We start from the raw sequence: 14521 nt of genomic DNA on the forward strand, positions 1-14521 counted from the left end.
ATAGCAATATTATTAGTATTTTAACTTGGAAACAAAAAATCCATGTTAATTCTCTTTATAAATTAACACACACACCCCTTTTCTCTTTTTTAGACAAGTATACACCCCCCCACCCCCCCACTAGCACACATACAGAACCAAAGAAAAAAGTTGATGTTTTATTCAGAACGTTACTGCTCTCTGACTTGTCAGATTTGTACAGCTTGCGAAAATCAAACTTTAAATTTTTTGAGAAATGTTCCAATAAAATATTCAGGTCTGCATTTAGTATGTCTGCTGTGTTTAGAACAGGGACATTTTCCCCAAGGTTATGGGCATAATTCCCTCCTCACACATGAGCATGGTCAGAAAGAGATAGTTGTCTTATTCCCCTGCTGTTCTGATTTGCATAATTCACTTGATATTCATATAGCACTGCAAAGATTCCTTTTGCTGAATAGGGCTTTTGTTTTCATGCGTTGGCTGTCACCCAGTGGCAAAAGCCTAGATAGTGCACAACTGTAAACATGGCATATATGAACAGTGTTAGTCATGTAGTATAAAAGTATGCATAAATGAAATAAACTCCACAGCATATTTCATATGAAGAATTGTAAGCATCAGCCTTATACACTGATATATTAATCCAACAGAATGAACATCATAAATCAACTGAGAAATTCAAACACCAATAAATATAAATTGACACTCGTAAAACCTCAGACATACTCCAGTACTCAGGGCTATCACTTCAAATACCCAGTATGGATAGCTTCATTCTGAAATGTGGTCAATCTAAGCACCAAAAATAACATAAGTTATTGCTAAAATTGTGGTCAAACAAAGTCCATCTTGTGTTTGAGAAGGAGAGAGTACAGGTTGTTTGGGAGGAAATTTTAAAAAGGGTTGCCAAGATTGGGGGAAGGAATTGAATCTCAAATTAGAATCATATGAAAATTTTTCTCCATTGAAATTATTTTCAACACTAGATAACTAAGGAAGCAAATTTGTAGTCCAGGACTAAAATGTATTTTTTATTACTAGAAAAAAGCAGGCACAGCTAACTGCTTATTATGAGCTAGAGTGTGCGATTCACACGTAACTCTTTGCAGACTGCAGTGCAGATCTGCTCCATCCCTCAGCAGCACTGGGAGAGATTGTGCTACAGTCTTTCCTAGGATTTAGTCCTGCAAGATGCAGAGTACTCTGGTCCTGATCTAGAAAAGCAATTAAGTACATATTTAAGTCTAAGCATGTGATTTAATTCCATTGACTTCAGTGGAACTAATCACATGCTTAAAATTCAGCATATACTTAAATGATTTGCTGGATTTAGTGCTCAGCACCTTAAAGGAATGAGACACTAGAGGTCCCCATTATGCATGGAGGGTGCACACTCTGAGTCATCCATTGTTATTCCTAGTGTACCAGTTCTGCTCCACAGACAGGCCAGAGAACTGAAGCCATTGGCTCTCCGCTTCCCCACACTATCCTTTTCTAGGCAGTTTGGCTAGCAAGGGAGATGAGAATAAGCAGTCACTACCATATCACTCAATGCCAAACACCAAATGTGGGACATAATGTTTGACAAAACCAAAATGTGAGACACAAAAAAATTATTCATGCAGGAAACTTAAAATGCTGTGGGGTTCATTCCTTTCATATATTTTTTTTCTGTTAAGTGTCAACAAAAAAGTGAGAGGATACCTAATATGTGTGGAAAATAGCTAATTTTGGGACTAAAATGAGTGACATTCCTTGCAGTGAGAGACAGTTGAGAGATATGGCCCCTATTCACAGGGCCTGCCATTGTGATTGGCTCATTGACTTTATTGAGGCCAGGATTTCACCCCATATCTCAAAATGCTTTACAGAGTTAATTAGTAGAATCATAGAAATGTAGGGCTGGAAGAGGCCTCAGGAGGTCATCTAGTCCAGTGTTTCCCAAACTGTGGGTCACAGAAAATTTCTAGATGGGTTGCAGGCCTGGTGTAGAGAGGAGATTCTGGAGTGGAGGGTGTTGAAGAGTGAGCCCACCCTGCAGTGGCAGCTCTTGCCCTAGCTCCCCACTCCGGACATTGCAACCTGGTGCACAGGATCACATCACTTATCAGGTTTGGCCTGGTTGCTAGTCTGTTACGACAGACTAGCAGCTGGACCAAATTTTAGTTAATTGTGTTGTGATCTGGCACACAGAAGGGCACTGGGCCAAATCTGAATGGTGCTGCAACCCTGTGCGCCGGGTCATAACACTCAGAGCAGGGAGCCAGGCCCAGCCCTGAGGCACAGGAGCCACCATTGCAGGGCAAGTGTGGGCAAGATCACCCCTCAACCCCTGCGCCCACCCAGACCTCCCTTCCAGGCTGGGATTAGTCTTGTAGTGCTGTGGTGGAGGGCGCTGCTGTGGGTGGTCATTTCCCCCGTGGCAGGGCAAGAAGGAGGAGGTGGTAGAGAAAGAGAAGAACACTGGCCCATGATTTTGGGGGGATCTCACCAAATTTGGAGCCTTGGTGGGTCACAAAAAAAGACAAAATGTAACTTGTTGGTCATCTTACACAAAAGTTTGGGAACCACTGATCTAATCTATCCCCTCCCACACTGAGACAGGACTGAATATACTTAGACCATCCATGATAGGTGTTTGTCTAACCTGTTCTTAAAAACCTCTAAAGACAGGGATTCCACAGCCTCCCTTGGTAACCTGTTCTAGTACTTAACTACCCTTATAGTTAGAAAGTTTTCCCTAAAATCTCCCTTGCTGCTGATTAAGCCTGCCTTCTTGTCCTGCCTTCAGTGCACATATAGAACAATGGATCACCATCCTTGCTATAACAGCCCTTAACATATTTGAAGACTATGACCAGGTTCCTCCTCAGTCTACTTTCCTCTAGATTAAACATTCTCAGTTCTTTTAACCTTTCCTCATAGGTCAGATTTTCTAAAGCTTTTATCATTTTTGTTGTTCTCCTCTGGAATGTCTCTAATTTCTCCATATATTTCTTAAAGTCTGGCATCCAGAACTGGACACAGTACTCCATCTGAGGCCTCACAAGTGCCAAGTAGAGCAGAACAATTACCTCCCATCTTTCACATACGACACTCCTGTTAATATACCCGGAATGATATTTGTCTTTTTCACAGCTGCATAACATTGTAGACTCATGTTCAATTTGTGTTCCGCTATACACCCTAGTTCCTTTTCAGCAGTGCTGCTGTCTAGCCAGTTATGCCCCATCTTGTGTTTATGCATTTGATTTTTTTTTCCCAATCTAGTAATTTGCATTTGTCTTTACTGAATTTCATCATGTTGATTTCAGACCTGTTCTCCAATTTGTCAAGGTTGTTTTGAATTCTAATCCTGTCTTCCAAAGTGCTTGCAATCTCTCCCAGCTTGGTGTCATCAGCAGATTTTATAAGCATACTCTCCATTTCATTATCCAAGTAATTAATTAAAATATTGAATAGTATTGGGACCAGAACAGACCCTTGAAGGACTCCACTAGATATGGACTCCCAGTTTCACAGCAGACCATTGTAACTACTGTTTGAGTATATTTTTCAACCAGTTATGAACCTACTTTACAGTAATTTCATCTAGACCACATTTCCCTAGTTTACTTATCAGAATGTCTTACTGGACTATGTCAAAAGCCTTACTAAAATCAAGATGTCAGTGGACTTCAAAAAAGCAGACTTTTAACAAACTCAGAGAATTAGTAAGTAAGGTCCCCTGGGAAGAAAATCTGTGGGGAAAAGGAGTTCAGGACAGCTGGCAGTTTTCTCTCAAAGAGACAGTATTAAAGGCCCAACGCTAAAATAATCCAGTGTGGAGGAAAGAAAAATGGAAACATGGATGATTGCTTTTTTATTCCTTAGCAATTTGTCCATGTTTCCACTTTTTCTAGGATTCCTTTGTAATGAACAGGTTCTTAAAGAGCTCCTGATCCAGCCATATTGGCTTCTTACTATTCTTCCTATATTTCCTCCACAGTGGGATAGTTTATCATTGGGCCTTTTCCCTATAGATTTTCTTCCCTTGGGATTTTACTTACCAGTAATCTGAGTTTGTGAGTCTGAAGGTGGAAGGCAACTTGGGTGAAAGTGATCATAAAATTACAGATTTCATGACTCTAAGGAAAGCAAGGAGGGAGAGCAACACATTGAGGACATGAAGTCTGTAATTTTATGGTCACTTTCACCCAAGTTGCCTTCCACCTTCAGATTCACAACCAATTCATCCCTGTTAGTCAAAATCAAGTCTAAAAAGTCTAAAATGGCTGCCATCCCAGTTATTTCCTCCAGCTTCTGAAACAAGATGTCCCCAACACATTCCAAGAACCTATTAAAGATTTCCAACAGATGTCTGGGTAGTTGAAGTCCCCCATTACTACTACTTATGTTTTGCATATTTCTGTTGTTTGTACTAGAAATGCCTCATTCACCTCCGCCTCTTGAGTTGGTGGTCTATAGTAGACTCCTACCATGACACTGCTCTCCTTTTTCCCCTTCTGTATTTAGCCAGACACTTTCAATTGGTCTGCCTCTCACCTTCTTGTGTACCTCAGAACCAGGGCTGGGTTAAATAATTTGTTGCTCTTTGCACTATGGCAATTGGGCCCCTCTACATTCTGTACCTCCGAGGCAGAGCTTCCCTCAGGTGTAGGAGGCCCTGGGGGGAGTTGGGTCCTGCCCTAAAGGGGTAGGCGGCCCTGGAGAGGATTCTGTTCTGAGGAGTGGGAGGCCCCGAGGGAAGGGTCAGACCTGTCCTCCGGGGAGTGGGAGGCCCAGATGGGCATTAGAGAGCAAGCCTGCGCCTCACTCACCCCACAGAGGCTCCTGTCTCATGGGGCTGGGCTGGTTCCCCGCTCTGCCCCATTGGCTCTCACCTCAGCATGTAAGCATTGCCCTGCTCCAGTGACGCCCTGCCCTGCTCTCTTCCTGGCTGAGGGTTGATTTTTTTGTGTCTGTGCAAACTGATTTTCTTTTTCCAGTGGTCAGTGGAACAGAGATGGGGGCCTCATGCAAGTGCACTGAGTGCACAGTGGTTAATCTGAACCTGTTTAGAACAACTGTATATATTCTTGATGTACAATGCAGCACCTTCTCCCTTTTTTTCCTGCCTCTCCTTCTGAACAAACTATTCCTCTCCATGCCAATAGTGATAGGGATAGAGGTAGGAAGGGAGAAAAATATGTTTTCAGATGTGGACTGAAAAGAGATGGCCAATTCATGAGGTGGAGCTGTACAGAAGAGTTTGCACGAATAGTATCAAGATATTGTGAGAATGGACAGAGGAACCTAGACAGGCAAGCAGAATCAGTGAAGAGAGCCATAGTGAGATTCCATGTGGTTGCATCATGTTCTGTGCATGTTCAGTGTATTCTTTGTTTTATTTATGCAAGATGATTAATGTTTGCTAGGGACTAATGGCATGCCTAATGTAAAGTTTCCAATGAAGTTGTTTATGAATAATATGCAAAACAAACCTTCAATTAAAAAGATTAGCACCTGATATCCTCCCTTTTTTAGGTTTTTCTCACATAAAAGCTGGGAAATTCTTCCGTTGGTGAGGAAGGAGGCAGGTTGGCCTCCTCACTCACATAGTACCAGCCTGGAATTGGGCACCAAAACTCTGTGGATCTCCTGTAGGCCATTGAAAGCAAATAAAATTCTTTGGAAGCTGACTGCTGCTAGTGAAGCTCTGCTGCCACAGAGTCCTCTGCCAGTTGTTGCCCTTGAAAATCCCCACTTTCCAAGGAAGAGGGGTTGTAGGCCCGGTAAATCTGATTCAATCAGCAAAGAGAAGTCTGTTGGCTTTATAACGCTGCCCCTAGCCTGTCCCAGCAAGATCAGTAGAGTCTGAATCCCACAGAACACCTGCAGGAGACTTTCCTTGGGGACAGGAATGGGAAAAGTATTTTGCAGAACTCTCCTCTGCCTTGCACAGCCCTCCAGTCTGCATTTGCAAAATTGGAGCATATTTTTTTAATGTTCTGACACCTCACAATTGTCTACAACGGTTTTGTGAAACTTGTCAAAAATCATCATTCTCTGACTAACAGCAAGCTTGGAAACAAGCATGCAAAGTCTTCGCTTCAAAGGAATATATTAACTAAAGTTAAGGGTAGTTCAAAGTAAAGGCTTTATATAGACATTGTTCAACCTCTGTCACTTCAGTAGTTTGGTGCTGCTATAATAATCAAGGAAGGATAATCAACTATCAACTTAATGATACTGAAATACTGAAAATAGAGTTTGGCAGTATTATGTTGAAACCCATCGCAAGGTTTATGGGGAATAGTAATAGCGTTGAATTTGCCAAAACTGATGAGCAATTTCCCTCAAGCTATTAATCACCGACACTACCACTAGAACTGAAATTTCTGACATTATTAGAAATAGCAAGAGACCACATATGGGAATATTGTATTCAGATCTGGACATCTCTGAATCAGAATGAGATTCACTGGAGAGATTTGAGAGAAGAATATGAAAAATAGGGCTGAAGGGATTAATTTGAGTGGAAAGATTATAAGAACTAAATATAAGAATCTTGGCCAATCAAAAACTCTGTCTAATATATATGTTTTTCTAAATTTATATAGAACTTATCATCACAGGGTGGCATCCAGCAGGAGCCAGGATTTCACCCTGGTTATTTTAAGTGCTGTACAGAAATTAAAGGCAGTCAGTTCTCTGTCCTGGTCTAGGTGTAATCATAGTCAGCTCTCCGTTCTGCTCTACATGTTCTCTCGGGCTGCTATTTTTTAAGCATACCATTGAGTTTTTATAGTTTTTTTAATAAGGTGAGGAACATTGGACCACCCGCTCTACGGTTTTTTAATGTAGAGATGTGACAGTTCCATGGTTTGGAATCTATTAGTACACTAAACAGCTCAAGTACTAAGTATTTATATTTGTTGATTTTAAATCCCCTCCTCATCCCAGAATATAAATACAGCATAGTATATTATCCTGTTATAATAAATCAGATTTAGAAACATATACAAGTATGTACCTAAAAATAAATTGATATTGCAATTATATAAAATAGATCAGAAAAATAAGACACAGAGCCCTTCCCCAAATCCTGCCCCACCTATATCTTCTCATTTTTTAAAAAAGGCAGCTAAATGTAAATCTTTTGATAAGATACTCTCATTGTGAATTTCTCCCAGCCAAAAGACTTTGAAACAGTAGGCTTTGTCTACACTATGGACCACAGCTCTCCTGCCGGCATAATTAAGTCACCCCCCCAATGAGCAACAGTAGCTACGTTGGTGGGAAACGCTGTCCTGCCGACATATTACTGTCCACAGTGGCGCTTTTGTTGGTGAGACTTATGTCGGTCAGGGGTGTGTTTTTTTCACACCCTGACTGACAAAAGTTTTGCTGACAAAAGTGCTAGCATAGACAAAGTCTAAATGTTCATCATGTCCATAGGAAGGGCTACAGTGCCCCTATTCACTCCATCTCTGTTAATCTTTTCAGAGTGCTAATGGGACTGCAGATTACCCTGATGAAAGATGGTTGCCTGGAATCCTTTGTCATCTCATTTTGTTAATGGTTTTTAATTTGATAGGAGTGCTGTGTAGGGAGGCTTGCCGCCTCATTCCCTACTACATCTTTATATAGGAATGATATCAGCAAGTAACTTCTTTTTGAGGGATCTGCTCAGTTATGCCCAGAATAACTATCTGTACCTGGCAGATGAAATGCTCCTTTTTTGATCTCTTGGCAACCTCTTCATACATCCATCTTTCATTTTCAATCTTTTCAAGGTGATGGAGATCCACCAATATCTTCCTCTAGAAAAAAAAACAACAAGGCAAGCTCCCTTCAATACTGTGTGCCTTTCAGGTGATGAGAGCTGCTGGCTACAGTTTTTGTGCCCTTTCTGGTTCAGCTGATTGATCCCCTCTTATCTCCCACAATTCCTATTTGTTTTTTCCAGTGAGTGGCTTCAGATGTGTCCTAGTAGATCACCTGTTTGTACTGTTAGTTCTTGCCTTGGAAAATCTGACTTGTAGGTCTTATACCCTCCCTTCCCCCTATACCTGTCAGGAAGGCAGGGGTAAGGGGGTTAGGAGCTGCAACTGCCACTCTGCAGCATGGGCGGATTCTCTTGCACTGAGGTGATCCTCCCATGTCCAGCTGTTCTTGAGCTAATATTCACCAGCAGTGCAGGGCAAAGTAGCCACATCACAGGGGAGAATCTAGGCCTTAGTGTAGATTTTTCAAAGAGAAACTAGCATTGTGTTGTTTCCCTAGCTGCATTTGTTCAGCAAGCTATGGCTGAGCAATCTCGTATTGTGTGGCATCTCTGTTTTTCCTGGAACCAGATCTCATGCATTACTAAAGTCATCATGTTAGCATAAGCAATTACTACCAGCTATCTGAATCTGTACACACTGTTTGACAGGGGAACTTACCTAGTACTTTGTGTAATTAATTAAAAAAATAAATATTCAAGTTCCTAAACTGAATATTGCAAATAATGAGGATGGAGAGGAATCATTTAGAATTGTTCAAGAGAGTATAATTAGGAGGATGGGATTAAGAAAGTGAAAATTTAGGTTGAATATCAGGAAAAGTTTCAATAGTGAAGTCTATTAGATTGTGGAATAATTTCCTAAGGGAAATGCTGGAATCCCCATAACATGGAATGATTAAGTGCTCGACTGCCCAAAGCACTAGAAAATATACTGCAGAGAGCAAACCTGCATCAACAAGGGGGTAGGATTAATCCAGTTCCCCTTCTTATGAAGATAGGTCTTCTGTAGATCTTTTCTGTTTGGTTTCTCTGTGCTTCTTTTAGAGTGAGACCTTAAATTTCTTTGCATGTGGAGTGTCTGAGTAGGCACTTTCTGCTGTGCTGCACCTAATCTTGGTGATATTCTAAGGCAACTCATGCAAATTAAATTGTTCTAAGTGTAGATATGGGCATGGGGAGGGAAGAGATGGATCATGAAATTACATTTTTCTCCAAATTAGTCCACTCCTTCATCCTCATGTTAATGCAACTTTATCACAGGATGAAGCCCTTGGAGGCTGGGTGAGCATGCAAGCTTCTTCATGGTAGTATGGCAGGCACTTGTATAACAACAGATAATTTATCTTTCCCCAAAGCATAGCTATGTGAATGAGCTTCACCAATCCAGGGTACAAAATGCGTTGTTATTCTCCATATCTATTCTCCTGCACAACCTTATGATGTGTCCTCACCAACTGCAATGTTCTTATTTCTTATTTTGAGGCAGTTCTTTTCCAGTCATTATTTTTCTATTAAGGATGCTATATGCGTTTATTTCGTATTCCGTTTTTTAAATTTTACTACATTTTCATGAGCCCTTTTGTTTAGAAAATCTATAGATTTTAAATCTAGTTTTCAATGCTGAATCATTAGAGTCTTATGGACTAAAATATAAGATTATTTTAACCAGATGGATTTAGAGTCACTGATATACAATTTATCAAAGCAGTTTGCAAAAAAATATTGTGAAAGTTTTAAAAAACATATTAAATTGTGGTGTCAGAAAAGATGAGATTACACTCTACCAGAAGTAAACCCTGTAATTTTACCAGTGAGCACAAAATAGACTCAATATAACATTGTTTGTTTATGTTTGTACATGTGGTCTCAGTTGGCAGGAGATATGCTTAGACTTCTCAAAAGTGCTGGCAAATAGTATTGTTTCAAAGAAGATGATAGATATAACAAACAGATAGCTAGAGAGGCATGCATGTTTGTTTGAGCAATTCATGTTAAAGTTTAAGCTGGAAATATTCAATATCAAATTATTTGAATGCAAAATCAGTTTGTATAGATTACATTTTTATTAAAATGTAGGAATAGAAAATTGATTTGTATTCCTAGAACTGTTATCCTGGCCAGCAAACAAACTTAGCCATGATAGCTTTGAAGGTCTTTAAAATAAATACAGTGAAACCTGTGTGAAAGACAGTCTTTATTAAATAACTAGTGATCCTAAGCAACAACCCCAAGGTCTTCCCAAGCATTTTATGATATAAAATTATCTGTACTAAGTAACCACCTCTCCATTATGACCAAAGTCTGCCCAGAATTGGTCATAGAAACAGCAGCAACATCTCATCCTAGGAAACTGACTGAACTGCTCTGAAATTCAATGCCCATAAGGCATGCATTCTATATGCATACAGTTGGTCAGCTGTTTTGAGTGTCCCTGGAAATTAGTTTTGCTTAGCCTCCTGGGAATTCCCCTTTTGTAAGGGGAATCCTCAAATAGTGCAGAGCTGACAGCAGCTCTATGCCACCCTCACTCTTGGTTCGTGGTATAGAAGTTGTGGCCAGTGGAAAAGGGCACTGATAGAATACACTCTGGTTATTCCCAGTTGCCAGAACAGCTGCTTGAGGCCATGGAAAACCTACAAGCTGCTCTAAATTATGCCACTGAACAAGCCAGACCAGTTTCCAACCAGCCCCAGAACTCTGGGCCTGAAAAGGTAGCATACAGCTACCTTTTCCCCACATCCATGTTTCAGCTGCACTGAGTGCAGCTCAGTCACAGCTAAGCCATGGTCTACACTAGAGACCTATGTCAGTATAATTATGTGGCTCAAGAGTGTGGAAAACACACCCCTGAGCGACACAGTTATACGACCAAACTTCTGGTGTAGACAGGATTATGTCAATGAGAGGGTTTCACCCATCAACTTAGCACCTATGTGCATTCTTTCTTATTATGCATTTTAAGTCTGCTTTGGGCCCAGTACTGTTCCATTGTTGAAGAGAATGGCAGAACTCCCTTTAACAGGAGCAGGATCGGGTCCATTGACTCCAATGCAAATTGCAAGTGCTCAGCACTTCACAGATTTTTGCCACCATTGTTTCTTGTTCTGGTTATTCCATCTTGAATGGACTTTGTGAGCCAGAATCTGAGTATAACTATACACTTGTAACATTGACTTCAATGGGAATTTTCTGTGAAGGCCAGTAAGTCATTTTCATATGAATCTGCATACTTCAGCTAAATTAGTCAATATATAAATGATGAGGAAATATAATAAATTTAATATTTGCCTCCATTTTCCATTAGACATTTTTGAATGTATTATTCTGAAATGGTACATAGCTTACCAATACTTGATTTAGACTTTGAAGTTATGCATGCAGCTATTTATGTGGCAAGAAGAAAATCATGGCTAAAGGAAATAAGCAATGGGGAATATTTGAGAGAGCAGGAGAAGAGAAAAGAAAATCAGGAAAGGCTAAGAAGAGGTAGAGACAAAAAAAAAAGATGAAGAAAAAGCCATCTCACCAGAAAAGAGCTTTGTTAATCAATATGTATTTGTTAGATGTAGTAAACACCACATTAATGGTATTATGTGCATGGTATTAATATAATATACATTATATATATGGATGTTGGAAAGGTATGTTAACTGAATGTATTATGCTCCTCCCACAATTGTGTTCCCCCATGTCAGGTATCCCACAATGCTTTACAAAGCTAAACTCAGCTTTGGTATTAGAAAATAGGAAACTTGTCAAAGCAATAATACATGAATACTTTATACCAAGTACTGTTAGTACTATCATGGCTCATCATCATCTGGAATGTAGTATTCAAAACAAAATATGGGAAAGTACAGGGATGTACCAAGGACAAAGCTAGGGTTGCCAGATGTCTGTTTTTTGACTGGAACACTTGGTTGAAAAAGGACCCTGGTGACTCTGGTCAGCACCGCTGACCGGGCCATTAAAAGTCAGGTTAGCGGTGCAGTGGGGCTGCCAGGCTCCCTGCTTGACTCCACAAGGCAAAGAGGCAGCCACAGGGGCACTGCACACAGCCCCTGCCCCAAGGGCTGGCTCCTCAGCTCCCATTGGCCAGGAACCACGGCCAATGGGAGCTATGGGGATGGTGCCTGTGGGCAGGGTCATCGCGCAAAGCTCCCTGGCTGCCCCTCCATCTAGGAACTGAAGGGACACTCTGAACCCCTTGGCCCCAGCCCAGAGCCCCCTCCTGCACCCCAAATCCCTCATCTATGGCTCCACCCCAGAGCTCACACTCAACCAGAGCCATCACCTCCTCTCACACCCCAGTCCCCTGCCACAGCCCAGAGCCACCTCCCACACTCTGAACCCCTCAGCTGCACCCCCCATCCCAGAGACCCTTCTGCACCCCAAACCCCTCATCTCTGGCTCCACCCCATAGCCCAAACCCCCAGCTGGTGCCCTCACCCTCTCCCACACCCTAACCTCTTAGAACAGCCTGATGAAAATGGGTGGGGGAGAGCAAGCAATGGAGGGAGGAGGGATGGAGTGAGCAGGGGTGGGGCCTCCGAGGAGGGATGGGGCATGGGCAGGACCATGGGGAAGTGGGCGGGGCAAGGGTGTTTGGTTTTCTGGGATTAGAATTTGGGAACCCCAGACAAAGCTGGCACAAATTAGTGGGTTAAACCTAAACTTCAAGTGATGTGTAGGGGGCTTTTAGCTTGTAAACAACCAGAATATAAACAGAAGTACTTTTAGGTAGGTGTCTTTAAAGCACACCTTCTGTGTAAGGTGAATATGCTGCAAGATAAGAATTGCTTCCTTGAAGGAGGGTATGTATGTCTTCTTTTCTTACTGTATTGCTTTATCTTTAGACAATGAATTTGGCTAAATTTGGTTTATTGGTCAAAGTATGCCTGATTTTCTTTATCTTCATCTCATCTGCTTTGAGTTTAACATACCTTTCTGAACAAAGACATGTTTGTAAAGGATATTAAGTTTTGTTTTGCCTTCCTCTCCATTTAAAGTACTCTGTGGACCCTAATGTGAAGTTATGATCCCCTAGACTGATTGATATATGTGGAGAGATGACTCTGATGAACATTTTTATTGAACATTTTTTAGAACAAATCATGATTGAAGTCAGTCAGTTGGTTTATACTGTTAATCAATAGCCTCAACTTTAGTCACACACAAGAAATGTTGCTTCCAGAAAAGCCAGGTCAGGCATTGGGAAGTGGGAGATGCTTCAAGGAGGAAGAATAGTTTTGTGATGGTTTCAATTCCACTGAACTGTGACTCAGGAAACTTGGTCAGTTTCTTGACTCTGCCACACAGTCCCTGTGTGACCCTGGGAAATTACATAATCTCTGTGTGGCTCAGTAATGTCTGTAAAAGGGGGATAATAATTTCTTTCTTCTGCCTTTTGTCTGACTCTTCTGTTTTGTTTGCAAACTCTATGGGACAGGAACAGTCTCTTATTAAGTGTTTGTGCAGTACCTAGCACAATGGGGTCCCAATCTCAGTAGTGGCAACAGGTGCTACTGTCATACAAATAATAATAATAATATGGGAGACAACCTAACTTGAGCCAAGATGCATTGTGGTGATGAGTGCAGTATGAAAAATTATAGACTAGAATAGCAGATAGGAAAACGGAAAACATAATGACAGTCAATTTGCAAGGGAAAGAAGGATTAAAGGAAAATACAAGAGAAAGCTGAACCAGCCTAGAAGTTGTGCTCTGTAGTGCAGTGCAGGAAACCTGAGTTCAGTTCATAACCTCTGTCCCTTGATTCTAGGGCTGGTAGCAGTGATGGGCTACCATATTTGCTTCGGCAATATATTTAGTCACTCAGGAGAGGAAGTACCTCCCATTGCTCAATGGTAACTTCTCTGATTGACTAAGGATGGAGATACTAATAGACTTCAAAAGCAGTGCTGTTTGTTGCTGGTAGAAATGTGGCACTTACTAGAGTCCATGTGAAACTATGTAAAACAGTGCAAAATGAGGGAAATCTTTGGGGTTCTAGCAGAGATGCAGAGGAACCTCAAGAGAGGAGGAAGAGAAAAGAAGGATGAATTCAAACTGGAACAGGTTCAGAGACGGGCTACGAGGATGATCCGAGGAATGGAAAAACTGCCTTATGAAAGGAGACTCAAAGAGCTTGGCTTGTTTAGCCTGGCCAAAAGAAGGCTGAGGGGGGATATGCTCGCCCTATATAAATATATCAAGGGGGTTAACGTTAGGGAGGGAGAGGAATTATTTAAGTTTAGTACTAATGTAGCCACGAGGACGAATGGGTATAAACTGGATATTAGGAAGTTTAGACTTGAAATTAGACGAAGGTTTCTGACCATTAGGGGAGTGAAGTTCTGGAATAGCCTTCCGAGGGAAGTAGTAGGGGCAAAAGACTTTCCTGGCTTTAAGACAAAGCTTGATAAGTATATGGAGGGGATGTTATGATAGGATCGTTAATTTGGGCAATTGATCTTGAATTACCACCAGACAGGTCTGCTCGATGGTCTGCGGGGAGATGTTGCATGCGATGGGTACTGAGTTGCTGCGGAGAATTCCTTCTTGGGTGCTAGCTGGTAACTCTTGCCCACATGCTCAGGGTTTAGCTGATCGCCATATTTGGGGTCGGGAAGGAATTTTCCTCCAGGGCGGATTGGCAGGTGCCCTGGAGGTTTTTCGCCTTCCCCTGCAGCGTGGGGCACGGGTCGCTTGCTGGTGGTGTCTCTGCAGCTTGAGGTCTTCAAACCATTTTTGAGGATTTCAATAAC

General features: G+C 41.5%; 1 protein-coding gene across 5 annotated transcripts in view; it reads left to right on the forward strand.

Moving 5' to 3' along the window:
* ODAD2 (outer dynein arm docking complex subunit 2) overlaps positions 1 to 14521 on the forward strand; it is a 173819-nt gene that overhangs the window by 94832 nt on the left and 64466 nt on the right. The window lies entirely within an intron of this gene.

Source organism: Gopherus flavomarginatus, chromosome 2, assembly GCF_025201925.1.
Source record: "Gopherus flavomarginatus isolate rGopFla2 chromosome 2, rGopFla2.mat.asm, whole genome shotgun sequence".
Lineage (NCBI taxonomy): Eukaryota > Metazoa > Chordata > Testudines > Testudinidae > Gopherus > Gopherus flavomarginatus.